The sequence below is a fragment of the Mchenga conophoros genome, linkage group LG6 (genome assembly GCF_057382185.1).
Source record: "Mchenga conophoros isolate Kocher_MC1m ecotype Shallow Benthic linkage group LG6, M_conophoros_male_GT1.1, whole genome shotgun sequence".
NCBI classification, from domain to species: Eukaryota; Metazoa; Chordata; class Actinopteri; order Cichliformes; family Cichlidae; genus Mchenga; species Mchenga conophoros.
Window position 1 is genome coordinate 1,816,188 of NC_140531.1, and position 27,731 is coordinate 1,843,918.

The window sequence follows — 27,731 nt, forward strand, 5'->3', positions numbered from 1 at the left end:
AATTCCGGAATGTTCAGAGTTCCGGAATGTACCAAGGTTCCGGAATTCAGAGCTCCGGAATGCACCAAGGTTCCGGAATGTTCGGAATTCCGGAATGTTCAGAGTTCCGGAATGCACCAAGGTTCCGGAATGCACCAAGGTTCCGGAATGTTCGGAATTCCGGAATGTTCAGAGTTCCGGAATGTACAAAGGTTCCGGAATGTTCAGAGTTCCGGAATGCACCAAGGTTCCGGAATGCACGAAGGTTCCGGAATGCACCAAGGTTCCGGAATGCACAGAGTTCCGGAATGTTCGGAATTCCGGAATGTTCAGAGTTCCGGAATGTACCAAGGTTCCGGAATTCAGAGTTCCGGAATGCACCAAGGTTCCGGAATGCACAAAGGTGCCGGAATGCACAGAGTTCCGGAATGTTCGGAATTCCGGAATGTTCAGAGTTCCGGAATGCACCAAGGTTCCGGAATGTTCAGAGTTCCGGAATGCACCAAGGTTCCGGAATGTTCAGTTCCGGAATGCACCAGGTTCCGGAATGTTCGGAATTCCGGAATGCACCAAGGTTCCGGAATGCACCAAGGTTCCGGAATGTTCAGAGTTCCGGAATGCACCAAGGTTCCGGAATGTTCAGAGTTCCGGAATGCACCAAGGTTCCGGAATGTTCAGAGTTCCGGAATGTTCAGAGTTCCGGAATGCACCAAGGTTCCGGAATGTTCGGAATTCCGGAATATTCAGAGTTCCGGAATGCACCAAGGTTCCGGAATGCACCACGGTTCCGGAATGTTCGGATTTCCGGAATGTTCAGAGTTCCGGAATGTACCAAGGTTCCGGAATGTTCAGAGTTCCGGAATGCACAAAGGTTCTGGAATGTTCGGAATTCCGGAATGTTCAGAGTTCCGGAATGCACCAAGGTTCCGGAATGCACAAAGGTTCCGGAATGCACCAAGGTTCCGGAATGTTCAGAGTTCCGGAATGCACCAAGGTTCCAGAATGTTCAGAGTTCCGGAATTTTCAGAGTTCCGGAATGCACCAAGGTTCCGGAATGTTCAGAGTTCCGGAATTTTCAGAGTTCCGGAATGCACCAAGGTTCCGGAATGTTCAGAGTTCCGGAATGCACCAAGGTTCCGGAATGTTCAGAGTTCCGGAATGTTCAGAGTTCCGGAATGCACCAAGGTTCCGGAATGTTCAGAGTTCCGGAATGCACCAAGGTTCCGGAATGTTCAGTTCCTGAATGCACCAAGGTTCCAGAATGTTCGGAATTCCGGAATGCACCAAGGTTCCGGAATGCACCAAGGTTCCGGAATGTTCAGAGTTCCGGAATGCACCAAGGTTCCGGAATGTTCAGAGTTCCGGAATGCACCAAGGTTCCGGAATGTTCAGAGTTCCGGAATGTTCAGAGTTCCGGAATGCACCAAGGTTCCGGAATGTTCGGAATTCCGGAATTTTCAGAGTTCCGGAATGCACCAAGGTTCCGGAATGTTCAGAGTTCCGGAATGTACCAAGGTTCCGGAATTTTCAGAGTTCCGGAATGCACCAAGGTTCCGGAATGTTCGGAATTCCGGAATGTTCAGAGTTCCGGAATGTACCAAGGTTCCGGAATTCAGAGCTCCGGAATGCACCAAGGTTCCGGAATGTTCGGAATTCCGGAATGTTCAGAGTTCCGGAATGCACCAAGGTTCCGGAATGCACCAAGGTTCCGGAATGTTCGGAATTCCGGAATGTTCAGAGTTCCGGAATGTACAAAGGTTCCGGAATGTTCAGAGTTCCGGAATGCACCAAGGTTCCGGAATGCACGAAGGTTCCGGAATGCACCAAGGTTCCGGAATGCACAGAGTTCCGGAATGTTCGGAATTCCGGAATGTTCAGAGTTCCGGAATGCACCAAGGTTCCGGAATGTTCAGAGTTCCGGAATGCACCAAGGTTCCGGAATGTTCAGTTCCGGAATGCACCAGGTTCCGGAATGTTCGGAATTCCGGAATGCACCAAGGTTCCGGAATGCACCAAGGTTCCGGAATGTTCAGAGTTCCGGAATGCACCAAGGTTCCGGAATGTTCAGAGTTCCGGAATGCACCAAGGTTCCGGAATGTTCAGAGTTCCGGAATGTTCAGAGTTCCGGAATGCACCAAGGTTCCGGAATGTTCGGAATTCCGGAATATTCAGAGTTCCGGAATGCACCAAGGTTCCGGAATGCACCACGGTTCCGGAATGTTCGGATTTCCGGAATGTTCAGAGTTCCGGAATGTACCAAGGTTCCGGAATGTTCAGAGTTCCGGAATGCACAAAGGTTCTGGAATGTTCGGAATTCCGGAATGTTCAGAGTTCCGGAATGCACCAAGGTTCCGGAATGTTCGGAATTCCGGAATGTTCAGAGTTCCGGAATGCACCAAGGTTCCGGAATGTTCGGAATTCCGGAATGCACCAAGGTTCCGGAATGCACCAAGGTTCCGGAATGTTCAGAGTTCCGGAATGCACCAAGGTTCCGGAATGTTCAGAGTTCCGGAATGTTCAGAGTTCCGGAATGCACCAAGGTTCCGGAATGTTCGGAATTCCAGAATGTTCAGAGTTCCGGAATGCACCAAGGTTCCGGAATGCACCACGGTTCCGGAATGTTCGGATTTCCGGAATGTTCAGAGTTCCGGAATGTACCAAGGTTCCGGAATGTTCAGAGTTCCGGAATGCACAAAGGTTCTGGAATGTTCGGAATTCCGGAATGTTCAGAGTTCCGGAATGCACCAAGGTTCCGGAATTCAGAGTTCCGGAATGCACCAAGGTTCCGGAATGTTCGGAATTCTGGAATGCACAAAGGTTCCGGAATGTTCGGAATTCCGGAATGTTCAGAGTTCCGGAATGCACCAAGGTTCCGGAATGTTAAAGAAACCCCCTGTCAACCCCCCAAAATATGACTATCCAGAGTTGGGACCAGGAAGCAGAGTTGCAGTCTTACACGCCTCTCTGACGATAGATATAACAAGTAAGACTGGTTTCTGAGTTTTATAGAAACCAGGAGTGGCATGTTTACACGCATGTTCTCCTTAAATTACTGGCTGTCTGAGTGGTGTCTGTTGCAAAAGCAGTTTCACCCTGGTTCGTATATTCGTCAGGACTCCAGAAAGAACACCGGGACTCAGTAGTCAATTAACAACACTTTTATTAATACACACTTATTGATTACACCTAGAAGGGAGATGTACAGGACCCCAGACTTTCTCTGCAGATCTCAACTCCTTTGTCTGTTACATGCAGTTTTGTATCAGTGACCCCCCATCTAAACCCTCTACAAGGTGCCATAAAACTAAGTGCTATGTTTACATACTTTCACTTGTGTGTGTGCGAACCTGTGAATGCCTACATGTGTGCGTTCCCGCGTGCCTATATGAGTGCTCGTCTGTGACTGTGTACGCATACCTGTGTGTATGTGTGAGTGCACATAAGTGAGTGTGGATGTGTGTGCATGACAGTTAAAACACTGTGGGTTTAGGTGACTTCCTAGAGGTCATAAAACCCATCTCCCTTCCAGACCACAGTTATCCAGTTAGAAATGTTGAGACCCCCACCCCAAACATCCTCTGGGGAATTTCCACTCAGCATTAACTCTTCTCTGTTTTACTTTCACAGTTCAAGTGGGGGAGGGGTCTCCTACAATCTACTCCTAAGTTCATGACACAGTGAGGCCTTTATTATATTGAGGGCAGTGTCAGTGTCTCTACAATAATTCTAAATTCTATGTTAACACATTTCTAAACTCTAAAATAAGCTAAACATTCTACATGTCCCAGAAACGATGTGGGCTTCATAGATAACTGGCAAACCTTCTGGAGGAAACCTGGTCTTGTTAGAGACGGCATCCATCCCACTTTGGATGGAGCAGCTTTCATTTCTAGAAATATGGACGAATTTATTAAACCCCCCAAAATATGACTATCCAGCATTGGGACCAGGAAGCAGAGTTGCAGTCTTACACGCCTCTCTGCAGCTTCTCTCCTCCTGCTACCCCCCCAAAAACCCATCTCCATAGAGACTGTGTCAGCTCCCAAACAGACAAAAAACAAACTAAAAACCAGCAACAAACAACTTAAACATAAACAATCACAAAGAAAGAACAATACAGTATCCACATCTGTACCAAAGAGTAAAACAGTGAAATGTGGATTATTAAGTATTAGGTCTCTCTCCTCCAAGTCTCTGTTAGTACATGACTTAATAATTGATCAACAAATTGATTTACTCTGCCTTACAGAAACCTGGTTGCAGCAGGATGATTATGTTAGTTTAAATGAATCAACACCCCCGAGTCATTCTAACTACCAGAAATCTCGAAGCACAGGCCGAGGAGGCGGTGTGGCAGCAATTTTTCACACCAGCCTATTAATTAATGAAAGACCAAGACAGACTTTTAATTCATTTGAAAGCCTGATGCTTAGCCTCGTCCACCCCAGCTGTGAAACTCAGAAATCAGTCTTACTTGTTATCATCTATCGTCCACCTGGGCCTTACACAGAGTTTCTGTCTCATTTCTCAGACTTTATATCTAATTTAGTTCTGAGCTCAGATAAAATAATTATTGTGGGTGATTTTAACATCCATGTAGATGCTAAAAATGACAGCCTCAACATGGCATTTAATCTGTTATTAGACTCAATTGGTTTCTCTCAAAATGTAAAAGAACCCACCCACCACTTTAATCACACTCTAGATCTTGTTTTAACATATGGCATAGAAACTGAACATTTAACAGTGTTTCCTGAAAACCCTCTCCTGTCTGATCATTTCCTGATAACATTTACATTTACAATAATTGATTACACAGCAGTGGAGAGTAGACTTTATCACAGTAGATGTCTTTCTGAAAGCACTGTAACTAAGTTTAAGAATATAATCCACCCACTGTTATCATCTTCAATGCCCTGTACCAACATAGAGCAGAGCAGCTATCTGAACACTACTCCAACAGAGGTCGATTATCTTGTTAATAATTTCACTTCCTCACTACGTACGACTCTGGATACTGTAGCTCCTGTGAAAACTAAGGTCTCTAATCAGAAGTACCTGACTCCGTGGTATAATTCTCAAACACGTAGCCTAAAGCAGATGACTCGTAATCTGGAGAGGAAATGGCGTCTCACAAGTTTAGAGGATCATCATTTAGCCTGGAGAAATAGTTTGCTGCTTTATAAGAAAGCCCTCCGCAAAGCCAGAACATCTTACTATTCATCACTGATTGAAGAAAATAAGAACAACCCCAGGTTTCTCTTCAGCTCTGTAGCCAGGCTGACAAAAAGTCAGAGCTCTTTTGAGCCAACCATCCCTTTAACGTTAACTAGTAAAGACTTCATGAACTTCTTCACAAATAAAATTTTTATCATTAGAGAAAAAATTACCAATAATCATCCCACAGATGTAATATTATCTACAGCTACTCTTAGTACCATTGATGTTAAGTTAGACTCTTTTTCTCTAATTGATCTTTCTGAGTTAACTTCAATAATTACTTCCTCCAAACCATCAACGTGTCTTTTAGACCCCATTCCTACAAAACTGCTCAAAGGAGTCCTGCCATTAATTAATGCTTCAATCTTAAATATGATCAACCTATCTCTAATAATCGGCTATGTACCACAGGCCTTCAAGCTGGCTGTAGTTAAACCTTTACTCAAAAAGCATCTCTAGACCCAGCAGTCTTAGCTAATTATAGGCCAATCTTCAACCTTCCTTTCATATCGAACATCCTTGAAAGAGTAGTTGTCAAACAGTTAACAGATCATCTGCAGAGGAATGGTTTATTTGAAGAGTTTCAGTCAGGTTTCAGAGCTCATCACAGCACAGAAACAGCTTTAGTGAAGGTTACAAATGATCTTCTTATGGCCTCTGACAGTGGACTCATCTCTGTGCTTGTCCTGCTTGACCTCAGTGCAGCGTTCAATACTGTCGAACGCTGAGCAGTTTTGTAGGAATGGGGTCTAAAACAGCGGTCCCCAACCCCCAAGCCTCAGACCGGTACCATGAGTCGTTTGGTACCAGGCTGCGAGAGTAGAGGCTCAGGTGTGAAATTTGTGGTTTTCAGGGTTTTTAAATCGGTTTTCAGTGTTATTTTGTTATTGTTTTTATCATTAACTCGGTTTTCCTGGGTCTTTTCACGTGTGTTATGAATAAATCTTTTTTTCGGTACCGGTTCTAGTTTTGGAGGCCAGGGTCAGGTCTGCTGCTGCTGTCAGTGGCTGCCCCGGGACAACTGCTGGTGGAGGGATTTTGAATGCGACCACATGATCGGCGGACCAATCGCCAGCCGTCAGCTCATCCACTCAGGGACCTGCAAAGACTTAAAGGCACAGACAAAGAAAATAACCACCAAAACAGATTATGGCGAGGGACATAACAGATGACAAGCAAGGTTCAGGCACTGTTAAAGGCACGGAACTCTGCATACAAATCTAGGGACCAGGACATGTACAGCCGAGCAAGAGCAGACCTTAAAAAAAAAGGCATCAGAGCAGCAAAACTGGACTATTCAAACAAGCTATCAGATCACCTCTCTGATAACAACTCCAGGAAGGTATTTGAGGGCCTGAAACACATCACCAATTACAAAGGCAAGGGGATAAATATAGATAATATGGACATCTTGTTAGCAGAGGAACTTAACCACTTTTTTTGCCCGCTTTGAGAAAACTACAGTTGCCCCCACCATGCACACCACCCTGCCCACAGCGTCCTCTGAACACAGCCCCCACACATTTAGCCTCCAACAACATCAGGTCTGCAATGTGTTCAGAGCAGTAAATCAGAGGAAAGCTGCAGGCCCTGACGGAATACCTGGTAGAGTGCTCAAAGCCTGTGCCGACCAGCTGGCTCCTGTGTTCACCAAACTATTCAACCTCTCCCTGACACATGCCTCTGTCCCTCACTGCCTGAAATCATCAACAATAGTCCCAGTCCCCAAGTCCATCGCCATCAGTAGCCTCCGTGACTACAGACCCATCGCACTGACTCCAGTGGTTGCAAAGTGCTTTGAGAAGCCACCCACCAGTTTGCCTATAAGGCAAATAGGTCCACAGAGGATGTGATTTCCACCGCCCTCCACTCCGCTCTGCATCACCTGGATAATACTGGGACATCAGTAAGGATGCTCTTCATTGATTTCAGCTCGGCCTTCAATACCATCATCCCAGACATTCGTATAGACAAGCGGGGTGATCGTGGCTCAAGAGTTGGGAGTTCGCCTTGTAATCGTAAGGTTGCTGGTTCAAGCCCTGGCTCGGACAGTCTTGGTCGTTGTGTCTTTGGGCAAGACACTTCACCCGTTGCCTACTAAGCAGCGATTTTTGCATGAACACGCTTTTTAGCATTTCTTTATTGACCACTTTTCACACATGGTTGCTGTACCCACGCAGCCGGCTGTAGTTTTTCAGCTCACAGCCCGACACACACACACACACACACACACACCATACTAGCGCTTCTATTTATTCCAAAGTGACACATGTATGTATACAAGAAAACAATACCCCATCATTATTATTGTAGCTGCGGACTGTCACAGCAACTTCTAGTGTTTTTTTGACAGTGTTTGGAAGAAATCTGATGACACCAACTCACAGAAAACTTCAAGTAATCCAAACACATAAAACTCTGAGTGTTTTTTCCAAGGCTGGCAGAAATCAAAACCTCAAAACAGCTGAAAACATGTGTGCTCATCATAACAAAAGCAGCTTTTTTCTCTCTTAGCGATTGCTACATCTATTTACTGAGCTCTCGGAGGAGGCAGACACATCTCTCACCCTCTCCTTCCCTTACCTTCCCTGCTTGCTGCTTCTATGTCCTTGTCTGGTCTCGTCTGACTCTAACCCTGAGAGAGCCTCTCATTCTCACTCTTGATCTCTAAAACCTTAAGAAGAATAACTATGGATTTGATCAACTGGTCTTTTAATGCAATTGACACTTCTCGATGAGAAGCCTGGGTTCGGGAGAGCCCGAGTGTCCTGGAGGGATGTTCCCTGCTGGATACACGATGGACAGGTGGCAGAAGTGGCGCAACCTTTCAATGGATCAGAAATCCCAGTTGGCAATTAATACAATACAAAATATTACATAGAGTGCACTATACTGGTCATAGGATGTTCAAGATGGGCTATACGCCTTCCGACAACTGCTCACACTGCACAGCAAATACACCGGACAATTATATCCACGCTCTTTGGTTCTGTCCACCAGTTCAGGAATTCTGGCGTGAGATATGTGAAGACTTATCAAAGTGTCTGAAATGCAACATTCCAGCCTCCCCTTTAGTGTGCTTGCTGGGCAACTTGGATGAGGTCACTGCAGAGATAAACACAGCTCACGTTGTTTTTACGGCCCTATGCATTGCCAAGAAAATGGTCCTCATTAACTGGAAAAATAAAAATAATCTTAATTCTAACCAATATAAAAACCATCTAATAGATCACATTGATCTTGATACAGCCTCTCCCATCACATTTGATCAATCCCTTTGGGCTCCTTTGATCGGCTTCATCACCTAGTGGGGGTTGGGGGTCATGGTTTGGTCCTGCCTTCGCTATTGTGGTTGATATGGGGGTAGGGACGGCCTTAGGGCGTCTGGGGAGTCCCTAGGGATGTTTTCCCTGGAGGGCCTAACCCGGGGGATGTGGCCATGACCTGGTTAGGAGCTCCGGTGGCTCTTAGATGGTGTTTTCCTTGTGGCTGCGTACAGCGGAGATGGGGGAGGGTCTGTGCTGGCGGACGTTGGTTACTGGCCTGGTAGCCTGGCTGCCCCTGGGTGGGTCCGGGACGGGCATGGAGGCTTGGGGGTCTGGGGGTGCTCCGCCCCCCGGTCAGGGGTGCTGGCTGGGCCTTGGGTCCTGGCTGTTGTGTCGCCGGAGCTGTGGGAGGGTGGGTGCAGGGGGGCTCAGCCCCAGTGCAGGGGACCTCTGGTGCATCGGCCCAACTAGGGGGCTCTCTAAGTGGTGGGGAGGTTGTTGTATCTTTGCAGGAGGTCTCCTCTCTACAGGAGCTCACTCTGCAGGTGGGGGGAGAGATATAGGAGAGGTAGAGAATGAACTCAACCTGGGTGTCTATTGTCTTGTGTAGTTTGGGAGATGATTGGATGATGGGGTGGGTGCAGTTTTCTCTGGGGTGGAGTCGGGTGGGCTGCCCCAGACTGTGTGGGGCCAGGCGGTGCTGCTGCTGCGGGCCCTGGTCCGGATGGGCCTGGGCCCCCTTGCCCTGTTAGGTTCCAGAGTGTGGGGGTGCCTACTGGGGTCAGCGGGTTAGCTGGCCCCAGGGAGGGGCCGCTTGCCCCTCCTTTCTTCCCTCCCCATCCTCAGCTGCCTCCCTATTCCCGCTCTACCACACCCACCCACACACGCAGGGCTTGCGGTGCAGGTATGTCACCAGGGTGCAGGGGAGGCACGCCCCCTCTGTCCCCTTCTGGCCGCCTGTGCCTCAATTTTATTCTGCAACCTAGACATCCACATTACTCACTCTCACATAACACATACATATAGGGCCTTGGGGGTGGGCACGTTTTACAGCATCCAGAGGATGGTCGGTGTATTCCAACCCACCTCTGGCGCTGGTGCCCTACCCTCAATTTTAAATGCATATAGAGACTGAGGGTTTTCGGGAGGAGCCGTGCTGCTCTCTGATAGGAAGCAGGAACCATGCTCTCCTGAGTTTTAAATGCACTTTAGAACAGCACACAGCAACACTACATATGAGCGGGCGGAGGGAGGTTTGGGGACTTCACTCACCCCGGTTCTGTTAGCCGTCAGGGCTGGGGGGCCCGGAGGAGGTGCTGGCCGTCAGATTGGGGTCTGGGATGCGGGGCCTCCCTGCTACTGCAGATAAGGAGGTGGTCCGCTTGCCTCCACCCCAGAGAGAAGGGTTACATCTCCTGGGTCTAGGTGCGGCTTGCCCCTCTGGGGGTGGGGGTACCTGGACCTGGGATATAGAGTATGTTTGGGGAGTGCGACTGTCTGTGCAGTGTCTATTTGTGTCTGTCTACACATTGGGTGAGTGCCGAGTATTTGGTTGTGCATATGGGGTGGGAATGCACGTTTGTGTCCGCGTGTGCCTGTTCGTCTGTGTCTATATGTCAGCTTGGGTCTTAGACTCCACCTCTCTGGGAACATCTCAGGCCCTCCAAAGTACGGAGGCCTATCTCCCCTCACCATACTCCCTGCCGGTGGCTGATGCCCTCAGACGTTGGTGTGTTGGTGGTTCTTGTCGACTGGGGCTGGACGCTCATGTATGTACCGGCTCACTCCTGGTGGCCGATTGGCGGGGCCTGACGCCTGTGGCCCGGCTGGGCCCCTTCCGGGGGTTGGGGTGCTCTCAGGCCTCTGGGCCTGAAGCTCGGTCCTCTCTGGCACAGCTGGCTGCCGGCAGAGCCCGCGGGCACGCCACTGCAACACCCTCTGGCCTCTGCTCTGTAGCTGCTGGGTGACCTCTCATTTGGGGCTCTACTCAGCTCTTCCCAGGAGGGTGGCACGGTTCCCCCCCTGTGGTGGTCCTCCTCGGGTCCTCGTACTCTGGGGCCTCTGGATGTCTGCGGCCTGGATCTCCTCCATACCCGCTTCATGCCCTGGGGGACGGGACTATGGCTCCGCACACTCCCTAGCAGATCGTTACATGGAGTAACCTTTGAAATACAAGCATGCTGATCCACACAGGTGTGCACACAGGTGTACACACGGATGTTCACTAGTGATGTGACGTTCTGTATCGAGGCTTCGAAGCTTGTGTCGAGTAATGGAGGGGGCGTTTCCGTGATGCACGTATCGAGGCTTGCTTCATTTATGGGAGGAGCTGAAAATGATGACGTCCGAAGCCTCGCTGCCCGGCTGTACCACGTGACTGGTTCATGAAGTGGTTCGAACTTTGCCGCGAGCTATGACAGTGATATAAACCCCTCAGACTTCATTCAAAATGTGGGTGTTTGATGGAGAGTTGCAGTTAGTGAGAGTTTGGAGATTTATGAGAGTGAGGAGAAAAAGTCAGGAGAGAATGGAGCCAGCTAAGAAGAGGAGGATGTCCTCCCCTGTGTGGGAACATTTTGATTTTATTCCTCCCAAAAAGGTATGTAAATTTCTACAGAAGATGTATTTTCATAATACTGATGGTGCAATACAATTTATGTTAAGCGGCTTTACTTTTGTAAAAGGTAAAGTGTTTGCTATGTGCCAGGGAGCTGGGATATAACCAGTGTTGGGAAGGTTACTGTCACGGAGGAGCAGGGAGGACTCGGCTCAGACTGAAATCTCAGAAAAACAGGTTTATTTACACACTCCAGGTGCACTATATACAGGTGAAGGAGAAGGGGGCCAGGGTTCCCAGGGGTGCAGAGAGGGGTCGGGAAAAGCGTCCAGAGTCTCCAAACCAAGCACGAGAAATCTGCATACAGAGAACAAGAGTTAGCACGGAACTTTCACGGACAGAGCTCAAAACTGGCTGAGGCTAAAGTAGCACTGACGAGCGCTACTCAATAGTCCAGCGGCGAGGTGCTCTCAGTCACTGCCTTAAGTAGCGGGAGCAAACAAGGTGAGGAGCCACAGGTGATTGCCTACAGGTGGTGGAGGCCGGGAGCTCACAATGAGCTCCGCCCAGGCAGCGAGCAGAGAGAGAGGAGAGAGAGAAAAGACAAAACATAACATGTAGCCACACAGGGCCAGCCGAGCAGGCACGGGGACCATGACAGTTACTTTTAAAATGTATTCCATTACAGAATACAGAATACATGCCCCAAAATGTATTCTGTAACGTATTCCGTTCCGTTACTCAATGACAGTAACGTATTCTGAATACTTTGGATTACTTAATATATTACCATGCTTTTTACAACAACATGAATGTACTATTGCTGTGTGATTTATTACTATTACTGAAGGTCCGCGACTCCGAACTGTAGTAAAGGGACCTCTGACTAATACGGCGGGGTCCCTGTCGGCTCGTAGCCGAAAAATAGCTTTACTTTGTTGTGTGGGTCAACTTTTCTTGCGAGAGACAGAGAGAGGCGTTGAAAGGCTGCTCCAACGGAACTTATTGTTTTCGGAGGAAAACACGAACACGGTGTACAGTCGAGTCTAAATAGCGTACTTACAACTGGGCTCGTCAGGCACTCTTCTTGGCTGCAGTGGTTATTATTATATTTACATGCTTCCAGCTCCCGTTTTTCCTCGATGACAACTCGTACCTTTCCACTCCCCTTTTTCTCCCTCCTCGCGCTCACAGACCCATAACGTGTATGGCAGTCCATTCTCCCTGCAGCACGGACTACACTGCCCATGATGCTACATTCTTTAGAGCTATGCTTGTAGCATTCTGCCTGTTAGCTTAGCACAACAACAACAACGAAAAGGCGCTCTCTCACCCAGGAAACACACAGTCGCAGAGAGAGAGAGCGTCGCCCTGTAACCATGGCAACCGTAACGCTGCCGCCTGGAACAACAGAACGTAGCTGTCAAACAAAACCCAAACAGTCCTGACCCGCGACAAAATGAAACAGGAAAGTACCGCAGTGTAATCCATTTATTTCAACAAAGTAACTGTATTCTGAATACCACCTTTTTAAACGGTAACTGTAACGGAATACAGTTACTCATATTTTGTATTTTAAATACGTAACGGCGGTACATGTATTCCGTTACTCCCCAACACTGGATATAACAACAACACCTCATCCATGCTTAGGCACTACAGAGCCTTGCATGAGAATAAAGGGAACACCGATTGTGGAGCAAGACCAGGTGAGCCATCAAATGTCATGATAATATAGCATGCAGTAATGTTACTAAATGATATAACAATATTATACAGCTGTAATAAGTTACGTGTGTGATATTTATATTTGTGCTTTGTATTTATTGTCTTTCCTCAGGAGAACAATCTCCAATAGATGAAGACCAGGGGCCCGTTCATCGTACGTGGCTTACTACATCCAAGATCAAATCATCGCGCTAACTGTGAGCTCGCTAATCCGGTTCTCCGAACACACCTGCTGTTGACGATTAGTACAGCTGGATGAAGTAATGTGAGATCACTGGGTATCGTAAAAGGGGCTACGCATCGATAGTAGAAACATTGATCGGCAACCCTCTGATTGGTCGGCGCAAATGTCGAAGGAGCGTGCTCGGTATTTTTCGGCAGCAGAGCAAGAACTCTTGAGTGAGGGATTTCAGGAGTTTCAGATTTTAGTCAGAACGCAAGGGAACACTGCAAAGGCTGCAAAAGCAAGGAGAGAGGGCTGGCAGAAAGTTGCTGACAAATTAAACCCATAAGTAATTTAATAATAACAATAATAATGGAGTGGATTGATATAGCGCTTTTCAAGGCACCCAAAGCGCATGACAATGCCACTATTCAGTCACTCTCACATTCACACACTGGTGGAGGCAGCTAAACCTGTTTCTCCATCACCTGTTCAGTTCTGATGATTCAGTAAGGACATCTCCTGGTTTCATCTTCATGTTTCCCTCTCACCACATATCCAAACCGACATCATGACCAGCAGCTTTACAGCTGTGGCTCCAGCAAACATCAGCTGATACTGGAAAGTAATATTAAATAAATTCTAACAACAGCTGATCAAGCTTACACGTGCTGCTGTTGTTTAGCACGACATCCGCTGGTTTCCTCTTTCTGGCACAAAGTGGGCGATAAATAAACAAGAGAGAAAAGCCGATCAGCTGATCATTGATCAGTTTCATGATTGAAGTAGAAACGGGAGAGGGAGGGGGGAGAATGAGAGAAGAAGAACAGCTGTGTAGCAAAGACACAGAATAACTCCAGCTTTGTGTGTCACGGTTCGGCATGGCAAACCGTGGGAGGTGTGGGGAAGGAGGACCCAGGCGCGGTGCTCTGTGTATAAACAGTGTGTTTATTTACAGTGATGGAAACAATAACAGTAAATCCCCGTGCTCTCCCTGACTCCCGTGTCGTGTCTCTCCGTGAATAGTCCGTGTCTCAGTGCTCTCCGCTCCCGTGTCTCAGGACCCCTCGTGCTGGCTGCTGTCAGGCGCTCCACACTTCTCCTGAGGACACAATAGACGCAGCCGTCAGGACACATATAACCGCGGGCATACACACTAACTCAGTTCAACAGGATGACTAACGTGGAGTCTCATGGAATGATCCCGCGTCGGTGGGAGCTCCAAGACTCTCCTAAGTAGCTCCCCCGACGAGGCCTGATCAGCAGCAGGTGTGTCGCTTCGGGTGTGGCCAGACCGTCAGCAGGGCCACACCCACCAGGCCTGAAGGCGCCCACCGAAACACATATACATACACACGCAAACAGGGAGAAGGACAGCAACACCAAATATACATACAATAATAATAATAATAATATAATTCATAACTGCTCAGGGATCCTGGGTCGCTCAGACCCAGGACCCTGACATTGTGTCTTTTTCATTGTAGCTGAAGTCCGGGACAAAATGTTCCTTTTCACCTCAACACGAAACGCGTAATAATTTCTCTGAATACGAGACGATTCTGTTTTTTACGGGACGGTTGGCAACTCTAATAATTAACCGTATGAACAAAATAAAGTTCAACATCAGTAACTTCATAGCACCACCCAGCTGTATAGAAAATCCGTCATGCTAGCTAGCACGCAGTACGAAAAAGTCAGTCTTGCCTCCTTTTTCCTTCATCCACCTGCTGGCCTCCACCACTTGCTAATGTTATTGAATCTGTGGAAGCTCTGCAATAGCCACCACATGAAGTAACGAATAACGAGCCTATCTAAATCCCAGTAACGAGTAACACGTTCCTGGTTTTGGCATAATAACTAGTTACCGTGCTCGTTACCACAATAATAACGTAGTTACTGTAACGCGTTATAAAATAACGCGTTAGTCCCAACACTGAATATGACAGATTCAAACTGTCACCTTCATTATTATTTATCTCTCTGTTTTTCTCCTCTTGGTGTCAGTGTGGTTACTGTACATGACCTCTGAAAGGCTGAAAATTTATTTGTCATTAAGATCACTTCCAGTCTGAGTTATTGTCACATTGTCAAGACAAACTAGGAAGTAGAAAATCATTCATTTTACAATATTTATTCTATTCCATCAAATTAGATCAATAGATATTAAACTGTGACTGCTCTTGGTTAGCATACAACCAAGAATTCCAGAACACACACATCCTGTGTGTTCTGGAATTCAATGCTTCCGCGATGATGGCGCCTGTGTTTGGCTCTGCCGCTGCCGGTTGCAGTTTTTCTCACTCTACTCTAGTGCTGTTTTTTTCGACCTTACTGCTCTCCTTTTTTGTCTCTGATGTATTTTATAATAATTGAATTTGACCACTTTAGTCTACGATCGTCTGATGCTGCTGGCAATTCGCTCCACTATGGTGGGCCTGGATACCTCCTCTTCCTACAACAGTATGTTCCACCCTCCATTGCCGGAGTCTGGATTTTCAACAGACTTTACCAACAGGTACCCTTCTGGGCTCATGTAAATTGCGGAGCAGAAGAGGTAAAAGAGCAGGATCCGCTGGTAAGCGACGCCTAGCATCTCTGGTCACCTGTGCTCAGACAGCTCGTATGGAGGGGAATTTTTCTTCCATGTCCCTACTTGATCATGTAGGGCCTGGACCTATGGGACCGTGTTACCTTACAAATGTTTATCGAGACTCTCCAGTTGTCTGGCCCTCTGTCCCTGCAATGAATGGAATTTACGTCCCTCAGTTCTGTTAGTGACATGACCTCTACCTCACTGAGCATGGCGCTTCTCAATGGCTGATCAATAACCAATAAAACATTCTTGTTGAATTATTTTATTCTTTCCAAAACATTAAATTTTTTTATTTTAAGATAAGATAAGATAAGATAACCTTTATTAGTCCCACACGTGGGAAATTTGTTTTGTCACAGCAGGAAGTGGACAGTGCAAAAGTTATGAGGCAAAAATTAGAATACAATAAGAATAAATACAGTACACAACTGTACAGAATAGAATAAAATAAAATACTATATACAGTAGAATAAAATAAAATAAATATACAATAAGATAAAAATAGAATACAAATACAAATACTATATACAACTGAGTAAAAATACAACGATGACAGAAAGGATTATTGCACTTGGTATTATTGCATATGTATGGATGTGTGTGCTTGATCAGTTAAAGTCTTTATTATGGAGTCTGACAGCAGTGGGGAGGAAAGACCTGCGAAATCTCTCCGTCCCACACCGTGGGTGCCGCAGTCTCCCACTGAAGGAGCTGCTCAGTGCTGTCACAGTCTGCTGCATGGGGTGGGAGATGTTGTCCATCAGGGATGACAGCTTAGCCGCCGTTCTCCTTTCACTCACCACCTCCACTGGGTCCAGAGGGCATCCTAGAACTGAAACTTGGCAGTGCGGCGGTGACTATTCATCCCTCATCAAACTTTGCACGGGTGAATACTCCTTCACTAGCCAGCCTCGGATGTCCAGTCGAGGAGGAGGTCTTGCTGTGGTGTATCGAAGTTGGATGTATTGTTGCTCATTAATAGTAAAAATAATAATAATAAAAATTTTTCGTTTGAACTACATCTGGTTAAAACTGGAAATAAAGATCTGTGTTACTGTTCTGTAGTGTATCATCCACCTGTCCCAAATGGTCAGTTCTTAAAGGAGTTCAGTGACTTTTTACCTTCCACCCTGAAGCTGTCCAGACTGGTTATAATTAGGGATTTTAACATACACATTGATGATGACTATGACGTCTTTGAGGTTTTCTTAGCATCATGGACTCTTTTCATTTTACACAGCATGTGTCTGGACCCACACATATCATTAACCATTGACTTTTGACCCTTATTCTATTATATTTAACTTTATATTTCTCTACTACTGCTAATTTTCTGATGTTTTTAATTTGGTGTTGTCTGTCTCTAATGTTGATTTATTAAGAATCTTTTTAATAATTAGTCTTTCTATTTTAGATAGTATTTGTCCTTTTAAATCCAGATTAGCTCCTGTCTTAAAATCATCCTCCTGGATAAACGACAACATTCGCTGCTTAAAACGTGCATGTCAACCTTTTAGCTTCTTTTAATCCTTCAATTCGAAATGCAAGGGCTGCCTATTTCTGATAGGTTTGTAGCATAAACCTATTCGCTGGAACGTTAAGGACAACTTGCTACACAGCAAAAAGCAAGACACAAGGCACCAAAGTTCTTCGTGTTACTCATGCATGAGGGAGACCTGGCTGGAGCCAAGTGTCGTTCCACCACTTGACCTCCGTCAGACTCTCAGCCAGGTTCCCCATAGCACTCCTTTTATTGTGGTTACATGAATATGCATAGGGTCATTAACATATCGTTAGCTTGATAGCATAATTGCCTAAGTCATTTGACTAAGTCAATGACTTAGGCACTTATGCTATGAAGCTAACGATATAACATCTTACATAGGTATACATGTGAACAAAGAATACCGTGTGTGTGTGTGTGTGTGTGTGTGTGTGTGTGTGTGTGTGTGTGTGTGTGAGACCCCATAAATAACTTCCCTAAACCTGCTGGTCTGGAAGTCCAACAGTTCATCTAAGCAAAAGGCACTTAGCCTAAAACAAATACAGCCACGTTTATCCTGCCATAAAACAATAAGACAAGGTACGACCTCTTCCCATGCTCCCAGGATGTAGGCAGCCTGCTAAAGATCACACATCCTATCACTACACAATTGATTATACACCTCTAAGCATATATGGTTAAATATTTCTAAGCATAAATGACAATCAACAATACAAAACCTAACAATTTCTCTGACTTAGTCTCAAAGAGTAGAGGTAACCCCAAGGTACTTTTTGATACCATTAGTGATATTGTTGCTCCAGCTCCACCAGCTGTCCCAATTTCATCAAATGATGACTGAAAAATTTCTTTCTTTCTTTGTTGAAAAAGTTAGTAAGGTGAGGAACAATATCTCTCCTTCTGTGTACCTCTTGTCTTCTCCAAATTCTTCTAGGCCTGTGTTAGAATGATATTACTTGACGTGCTTTAATACGAAGCACTCCGGGTCATCTTAAAAAGGTAAGCACCACCTTTAATCAAAAGTGTGCACATTGGAGCTTATCTAAATTGTCTGTTCGCTAAGTTGTTGTCAATTTGCTGCAGTAGACAAAGAGGCGGTGTGTGATCCGTCCCAATGCATTAGAGCAACTAAATTGTGAGTATAATAAGTAAATAAGCCGAGTAAACGAATTGGTTGTTGTGGATAACGACTGAAATTAAGAGAGTAGGAGTAATTATCCTTAGGCATGGTTGCTCCACTCACTTTGGACGCGAGGCGAGACCCGTGGGACGGGAACTAGGGTGGCAATCTGGGAAGTTGAGGACCCCTGAACGGCTAAATCGAGGTGTGGGATCCTCGTCACAGTTGAAAGCCTGCACGAGGGCGGGCCCATGTTTTTCGGCTGCCTAGATTCCATGTGGAGGGGAGCAAACTTGTTGTAGTGCCTCTAGATTGTGTGTGTATGTGAAAGGGCGAGAGGACACATTTCGATTGAAATCAAGTAGTTAAATTCGCCGCAGTTGACAGCCTGTATGAGAGTGGGCCCAAGTTCTTTCGCCGGTTAGATTCCGAACTGAGATTGGGAATCTTGCTACAATGTCTTTAGATTTTGTGTGTGTGTGTGTGTGTGTGTGTGTGTGTGTGTGTGTGTGTGTGTGTGTGTGTGTGTATAAAAAACCCCAAAAAGTTAAAATTTGCAACAGCTGACAGTCTGCCAGACAGTGGGGCTAAGTTCTTTCGCCGGTTACATTCCGAGCTGAGATCTTTGGCCCGCTGCAGTGCCTCTAGACAGTGTGGGTCAATTTTGGGTTAGTATATTAGGCTTAAGATTGAAATTTGCGTCTAAAACCACATGTTTGGGTTTGTAGAGCGAGACACGTGCTCTGTATAGTATGTTGAGTGCGAGGGAGAAGGAAGTGTCTTCCAGAGCCGAGTGAAGCAGACAGACAGAAAGAGGAGGAGCAGGCAGCCCAACTCAGAGGAGTGGAGTTGAGCGCGAGGGCGTAACTGAGGAGGAGCGCCGAGGAAGACAGAAAAGAACAATGGTGACGTCTGGTGGATGGTGGTAAGTATTACAATTAAAAAGTGAAAATGACAGATTTAAAACAAATCATTAGAGAAGAGCCCAGGGCTAAAATAGAAGATGGAAGCAAATGGAAAACCATTGAAAAACAGAGAGAAGAATTGGGAAAAGCTCTGAAGAGAACCATCACTGGAAACAATACAGGTAAGGATGGGAAAATATTGGAAATATGGAGAGAAATTAAAGAAATATGTGATGAGCAGGGGGTGACGGTTGATATGGACGGAAGTATGGAGAATGAGGATGGCACAGTGGTGAGGCTCTGTGCCAGGCAAGGCAAGGCAAGGCAAATTTATTTGTATAGCACAATTCAACAACAAGGTGATTCAAAGTGCTTTACAGAGACATTAGAAACCAAAACAAATAAAAAGCATGATTTAAAATTGATTAAAACAAGCAAACAAACAAACTAACTAAACACACACATTTCACACCTGTTCGCGCAATCTGAACCCTTATCGTAAGGGGAGCTACCAGTCCTTCTGTGGACGAGCTACTTTCTATTTTAAATTCCCTGAATTTAAAATACTCTCTAGACCCAGTCTAGACCCAGCTGGGGAGCTACCCAGAGCTCTAAACCCACTTAACAAACAAACAAACAAACAAACAAACAAACAAACAAACAAACAAACAAACAAACAAACAAAACAGTATATAAAATCAAAACAGATAAAATCAGAAATAGATAAAATCAGTAGTTAATGTAAGTTTTGAAATTTAAGCTTAACTAATTAACAAACAAACAACAGTATATAAAATCAAAACAGATAAAATCAGAACAGTAGATAAAATCAGTAGTTAAATGTAAGTTTTGAAATTTAAGCTTAAAAGTGTGGATTTGGTGCTTTATTCAAATGCAGCTGAGAACAGGTGAGTCTTCAACCTGGATTTAAATAAACTGAGTGTTTCAGCTGATCTGAGGCTTTCTGGGAGTTTGTTCCAGATATAAGGAGCATAAAAGCTGAATGCAGCTTCTCCGTGTCTGGTTCTGACTCTGGGAACTGATAAAAGACCGGATCCAGATGACCTGAAGGATCTGGAAGGTTCATACTGGGTCAGGAGGTCACTGATGTATTTTGGTCCTAAACCATTCAGAGCTTTATAGACCAGCATCAGGACTTTAAAGTCTATCCTCTGACGGACAGGCAGCCAGTGTAAAGACCTCAGAGCTGGACTGATGTGGTCCACTTTTTTGGTCTTAGTGAGGACTCGAGCAGCAGAGTTCTGAATGAGCTGTAGTTGTCTGACTGATTTTTTAGGTAGACCTGTAAAGATGCTGTTACAGTAATCAAGCTTACTAAAGATGAATGCATGGACTAGTTTTTCCAGGTCCTGTTGAGACATCAGATCTTTTATCCTTGATATATTCTTGAGGTGATAGTAAGCTGACTTTGTTATTGTCTTAATGTGTTTTTCTAAGTTTAGGTCTGCATCCATCACTACACCCAAATTTCTCGCCTGGTTTGTGGTTTTTAGATGTATAGATTGAAGTTCTCTGGTGACCTGTAATCGTTTTTCTTTGGCGCCAAAGACTATTACTTCAGTTTTGTTTTTGTTTAGTTGGAGAAAATTGTGGCACAACCAGTCATTAATTTCCTCAATGCATTTACCAAGAGCCTGTACAGGGCCTCGGTCTCCTGGTGACATTGTGATATATATTTGTGTGTCATCTGCATAGCTGTGGTAGTTTATTTTGTCGTTCTTTATAATCTGTGTCAGTGGGAGCATGTAAATGTTAAACAGAAGGGGTCCCAAGATGGAACCTTGGGGAACTCCACATGTGATACTTGTCTGCTCAGATGTGAAGTTACCTATTGATACAAAGTATTTCCTGTTTTCTAAGTATGTTTTGAACCAGTTTAGTACAGTTCCTGAAAGACCTGCCCAGTTCTCCAGTCGTTTGAGTAATATGTTGTGGTCAACTGTATCAAATGCTGCACTGAGATCCAGTAAAACTAGGACTGACATTTTTCCGCTGTCTGTATTCAGACATATGTCATTAAACACTTTGGTCAGAGCGGTTTCAGTGCTGTGGTTCTGTCTAAAACCTGACTGGAAGGCATCATAGCAGTTATTTTGTTTTAAGAAGTAATTGAGCTGTTGAGAAACTGCTTTTTCAATGATCTTACTTAAAAACGGGAGATTTGAGATCGGCCTGTAGTTGTTCATTTGTGTCTTGTCAAGATTGTCCTTTTTCAGTATAGGTTTGATTACAGCAGTTTTTAGTGGTCCTGGAAACACACCTGACATTAAGGAAAAGCTGACGATCTGTAACAGGTCTGACTCTAAAGTCTTTGAGACCTTTTTGAAAAAACTTGTTGGCAGGACATCTAAACAGCAGGAGGCGGAGTTCAGTTGACCTAAGATGTCCTCCAGGTCTTTGCTGTTAATAGGGTGAAACTGTTTCATGGTGTTTAAACAGTTTTTCGGTGGACACAGTACATATCCTGGATCTGCTGTTGATGTACCAATTGCTTGTCTAATTTTTTGGATTTTGTCTGTGAAGAATTTGGCAAAGTCATTGCAGGCCATGGTTGAATGAAGTTCAGCTGCCACTGACACAGGAGGGTTTGTTAGCCTGTCAACTGTAGAAAATAAGACCCAAGCATTATGGCTGTTTTTAGTGATGATGTCAGAGAAGTAGGACCTTCTTGCACTCCTCAGTTGTAAATTATAATTGTGAAGTTTCTCTTTATAAATGTCATAATGAACCTGGAGGTTTGTTTTTCTCCATCTGCGCTCAGCTTTCCTACACTCTCTTTTTTCATTTTTCACCAGTGTGGAGTTTCTCCATGGAGACTTTTTCCTTCCAGAGATAACCTTCACCTTAATGGGAGCAATAGTGTCCATTACATTTAACATGTTAGCATTGAAGCTATTGACGAGCTCATTGACTGACCCTCTGGGCAGGTCAGGTGTTAATGGGAAGACCTGGTTAAAGATCTCACTACTGTCTTCAGTTATACACCGTTTTGTGATCACTGCTGTTGATATATTTGTGTGGGCTGAGATTTTACTTTCAAAGAAAACACAGTAATGATCAGACAGGCCCACATCAGACACAGTAACCTTTGAAATGCTCAGGCCTTTGGAGATCAGTAGGTCAAGAGTGTGTCCTCTATTATGTGTGGCCTCTGTTACATGCTGAGTCAGCCCAAAGTTGCCCAGAGTGTTACTCAGGTCTTTAGTCCCTTTGTCCTGAGGGTTGTCCACATGGATGTTAAAATCCCCAACAATAATTACACAGTCAAAATCAACACAGATCACAGACAGCAGTTCACTGAGGTCATTAAAAAAGTCTGTGCAGTATTTGGGAGGCCTGTAAACATTAAGAAACACAACTTTGGATGGGGCCTTCAGCTGTAAAGCCACATATTCAAAAGACTGAAAACTTCCAGGAGATAGCTGCTTACATTGAAATGGTTCATTAAATAAGACAGCGACCCCTCCTCCTCTCCTGCTCACCCTGGCCTCACTGATAAAACTGTAGTTAGGAGGGGTCGTCTCGATGAGAACAGCTCCACTGTTACTTTGGTCCAACCAAGTTTCAGTTAGAAACATAAAATCAAGGCTGTGCTCAATGATTAAATCATTAATTAAAAATGTTTTCCCAGCTAAAGATCTAACGTTTAATAAAGCCAACTTAAGTGTTTTAGAGGTATTACTTGTCCCCTCGTGTTTGGGAGCAGTCTGTGGCACACAAGGTATGTTTACTATATTTAAAGATCTTTTAGAGTGCAGCTCTCTGTGTTTTGACCAGGCCACATGTCTCCTGTCACCTAAAAGTACAGAGATTTTAAAACCTTCTAGTAAACAGGGTTCCAGCTTCTCCTGGGAAAAGTCATCACTGCCATAATCCACGCAGCCCGGACCCTCCACACATCACACATCAGACTGCGGAGACAGGGCATGAAGAGGGACTAAGGGGGGCGAGGCTGGGCAATGTGACTTCGATTGCTCTGTTGAGGGTGGGGCTCGGTGGCGAACCTTTGGGTGCTTTGGTGGGGGGTTTATGGGGGACAAAGAGGGATTGGGTCGGGGGACCGTTTGTTCCTCTTTATGAGATAACTCCTCGTTTATCTCAGCCTTGGCTCCAAGCACAGATGGATGACGTATGGAATAAAACAAGTTGGAGGTGAACAGTTTCACCCCTGACTTGTTAAAATTAAATCCATTTGCTTTAAACAGATGCCTGCGTTCCCAAAAAAATATTAAAGTTGTTGATAAAATGCACTGAGTGGTCAGCACATGCTGATATAAGCCATTTATTCAGTGTAAACAGCCTGCTGAATCTCTCGTCTCCTCTGACCGGCGGTACAGGTCCACTGATGAATACAGCTGCATTCAGAGAGTTTACAGTATTTAGTAATCCAGTAAAGTCCCGTTTCAGAACCTCCGATTGTTGTTTGGACACATCGTTTGACCCTGTATGCAGAACAATGTTTGTCACAGTTGGATATTCATCTGCAATTTGAAGAATTCTCTCCTTCAGGTTGTTGACCATATCGTTAGGAAAGCAAATTCAAATTCAAAATTCAAATTCAAATTTTATTTGTCACGTACACAGTCATACACAGTACGATATGTAGTGAAATGCTTGGACAACTGCTCGTGACCTAAAGAGAAAAAAAAAGGAAAAGGCTATGAATAAGATAGGAAATAAATATGAAAAATTAAAAAGGGTAAATTTAACTAGGAAGGAATAAAATATAAATTAAGGTTAAAAATGAAATAACTGTACAACACAAATTAGAATGAAGGGTAAATTTAACTGGGAAAGAATAAGATAAAGATAAATATATAAATTAAAGTTGAAAATAAAATAACTGTACAACAAAATACACAATATAGAACTATATAAGAATGTATGAAGAAATCTAAATCTAAATAAATATATACACAATAACAGCAGCTGTACAAGTATTAACCGGAAATGAAGAATATAGTGACCAGTGTTGTGCAAAAAAACAATGTGTGCAAAAACAATGTCCAGAAAGTCCAGTGTGTGTGTAAGAACCATATGTGTGGGTCAGTACTGTGTGGTGGTGTGATTGAGAGACCGTATCGCCTGCGGGAAGAAGCTCCTCCTCAGTCTCTCTGTGTTGGTCTTTAGGGAGCGGAATCGCTTTCCTGACCTCAACAGAGAGAACAGTCTGTTGTTGGGATGGCTGAGGTCCTTCACGATCTTCCTGGCCTTGGTCCAGCACCGCCTGCTGTAGATTGAGTGCAGGTCAGGGAGCTCGGAGCGGATGGTGCGCTCAGCTGACCGCACAACCCTCTGTAGAGCTCGTCTGTCCTGCATGGTGCTGTTCCCGAACCAGGTTAAGATGTTTCCCGCCAGGATGCTCTCTATGGTGCACGAGTAAAAGTTCCTGAGCACCTTGGAGGGCAGTTGGAAGTCTCTCAAGCGTCTGAGGTGGTAGAGACGCTGTCGGGCCTTTTTCACCACGGTGTTGATGTGACAGGACCATGACAGGTCCTGCGTGATGTGAACTCCGAGGTATTTGAAGCTGTCCACTCTCTCCACTGGGCACTCGTTGATGACGGGGGTCTGGTAGTTCCTCTCCTGCTTAGTGCTGAAGTCCACTATCAGCTCCTTTGTCTTACTGACGTTTAGAAGGAGGTTGTTCCTCTGGCACCAGTTCTCCAGATTCCTAATCTCCTTCAGGTAGGCCGTCTCGTTGTTATCAGAGATCAGGCCCACCACGACGGTGTTGTCAGCAAACTTGATGATGGTGGTGGAGCTGGTAGTGGCCACGCAGTCATATGTGTACAGAGAGTACAGCAGGGGGCTCAGAACACACCCCTGGGGGGCTCCAGTGCTGAGAGTGGTGGAGGCTGAGACATGTCCGCCCATCCTTACTGCCTGTGGTCTGCCAGTTAGGAAGTTGGAGATCCACTGACACATAGATGAGCTGAGTCCCAGATGCTCCAGCTTGGTGGTGAGTGTGGAGGGAATTATGGTGTTAAATGCAGAGCTGTAGTCTATGAAGAGCATTTTAACATAATTCCCCCTTCTAGTGTCCAAGTGAGTGAGTGATGTGTGGAGGAGATGAGAGATGGCATCGTCTGTGGAACGATTTGGACGGTAAGCGAACTGTAGTGGGTCCAGTGTGTCTGGTAGTGAAGAAATGATGAAGTCTCTGACCAGGCGTTCAAAGCACTTCATCACTACTGACGTGAGGGCTACAGGGCGATAGTCATTGAGAGAAGTAGGGTGGGGTTTCTTCGGGACAGGAACAATGATGGACTCTTTGAAGCATGTGGGGATCACCGACTGAGATAAAGAGATGTTGAATATCTCAGTGAACACAGGAGCTAGCTGGTATGCGCAGTCTCTTAGGATACGACCTGGGATGCCGTCTGGTCCTGCTGCTTTCCTGGTGTTCACTCTTTTGAAGGCTCTCCTTACTTCATGCTCGGAGATGACGAGCACGTTTCCGGTGCTGGCAGTATCTTCCTGTCTGCAGCCGTTAGCGCCGCCAACACTAGCATTGTTGGAGACCTTAGCTGCAGCCTCAAAGCGAGCATAGAAAGTGTTCAGCTCGTCTGCCAGAGTCACGGCCGCGTTCGTCATACCGGTTGTTGGTGCTTTATAGTCCGTTATTGTCCTTAGTCCCCGCCACAGGCTCCTAGAGTCACTCTGTTGGAGTTGTGACTCTAGTTTCCTCCCGTAGCGCTGCTTCGCCTCTTTCACCACCCTCCGCACGTTATATGACGCGGCTTTGTACGGGTCCATGTCCCCCGTTGTGAGTCCCGTGTTGTAGGCAGCGGTACGGGATCTCAGAGCGTTGCGGATGGTTTTATCCACTGTTGAAATCTTCCAATTCTTTGAATCCTTGGGCTGAAGGAAGGACAATACTCTGTGTATTTATGCTCAATCAACAATCATTTATTTCCATACAATTCAACACTTAAGAGCATAAGAACCATCATGATGGGGAGACATGCCTGAAGAGGGTCACAGCAAGTCTCAAAATGGTGATGGGTTGCTCAGCTTTTTATAGTCTCTAGTGGCCCCCATCTAGTCGTAAAAGCCAAAACATCACATTCTTTCTCTGTTACAGCGCCTAAGTTATGACCTCGGCAGTTGTTTCTCTGCTTTCTGTAAGGTGGGGGTATGGAATGTGGTCTGTCTATCTCCCCTGTCTTAGACACAGAGTCTCCTGCTTACAATCTTCTCTTCATGATTCAACAATTAAGCATGTAACACATTCACAGCAGATCAAGGATACAGAGTGATGCACACTTGTCTAACAAACTAATAAGTGAATATGTTCTTTTAACTCAAAAGTATAACGAGAACTAAACTACATACAGCTCACACACTCTATATTAAAGGGTATAATATGATCTACAGCAGTATTCTAATTCAACTACTTTGATTACATATATAAGGTAACATATAATAACAGAATAATCTAATACCACCCACGGCTTCTGGTTGGGAAACGTTGTGATAGTCTTTGTCTCCACGGTATCATCCGCTAGTTTCCCGATGAATCCCACAACCGCTTCCGTAAACACGTTGACGTCATCGTCGGAGCTGTTTCTGAACATGCCCCAGTCTGCGTCATCGAGTGCGTCCTGTAACGCGGCCACCGATTGATCCGTCCAGCGCGCGACCTTCCTCTGAACCGGAACTTCCTGTTTCAGCCTTTGTTTATATTTTGGCATGAGGAAGATGGCGGCGTGATCAGATTTGCCAAACGGAGGGCGGGATTGTGCCTTGTAGCCGTCCTTGACCGTAGTGTATCAGTGGTCCAGTGTCCTTTCACCCCTGGTGGGGCAGGTGATGTGTTGATAAAAGTTCGGCGCTGCGCGTTTGAGGTTGGCGCTATTAAAGTCCCCCGTCACAATAAGCGCAGCGTCCCGGTGTTGTGTCTGGTGCTGTGTGAGTGCCTCATGCAGCTCGCATAAGGCGGTGACCGTGTCCGCTTGTGGTGGAATATAAACGGCACTTACAATGACCGATGTAAATTCCCGAGGTAGATAAAAAGGACGACACATGATCGACAGTAGTTCCAGATTTGGTGTGCAGGAGCGTGTGAGAGGAACAACGTTCGCACTGTTGCACCAGTTGTTGTTCACCATTAAACACACGCCGCCTCCCCTTGACTTCCCCGAGTCCCGTGTCCTGTCCATGCGGTGAACCGAGAAGAACTCAGCCGGCTGGATGGCGTGGTCCGGCACCGCTGGGTTCAGCCATGTCTCGGTGAAGCAGAGGAGATTGCAGTCCCGAATGTCTCTCTGGAACTTTATCCTGGCCCTGAGGTCGTCAAGCTTGTTCTCCAGTGACTGGACGTTGGCGAGCAGGATGCTAGGCAGAGGTGTGCAGTGTGCACGAGCTCTCAGCCTGTTCCTGACGCCGGCTCGCTTCCCTCTAGGCCGCCGCCGCTTCCCTTTGTTCTCCCTCGAGATCTCACTCGGCCAGCTCGGATCCGGAGTTAAAAACTTCGAATTGTGAGTACATTGTATACCAATAGAAACAAGAGTGTCACTGTCATACCTAATGTACCCAATGGTGATGATTTTGCCGATTTAGAAACGCTGAAAACTAACTTAAAAAACAAAGACAAAGAAAAAGTGGTCGGAGCAGTCGTGACGGCAGCCGACCTCACCGGCGCCATCTTCATACCACAGGATTACTGAGAT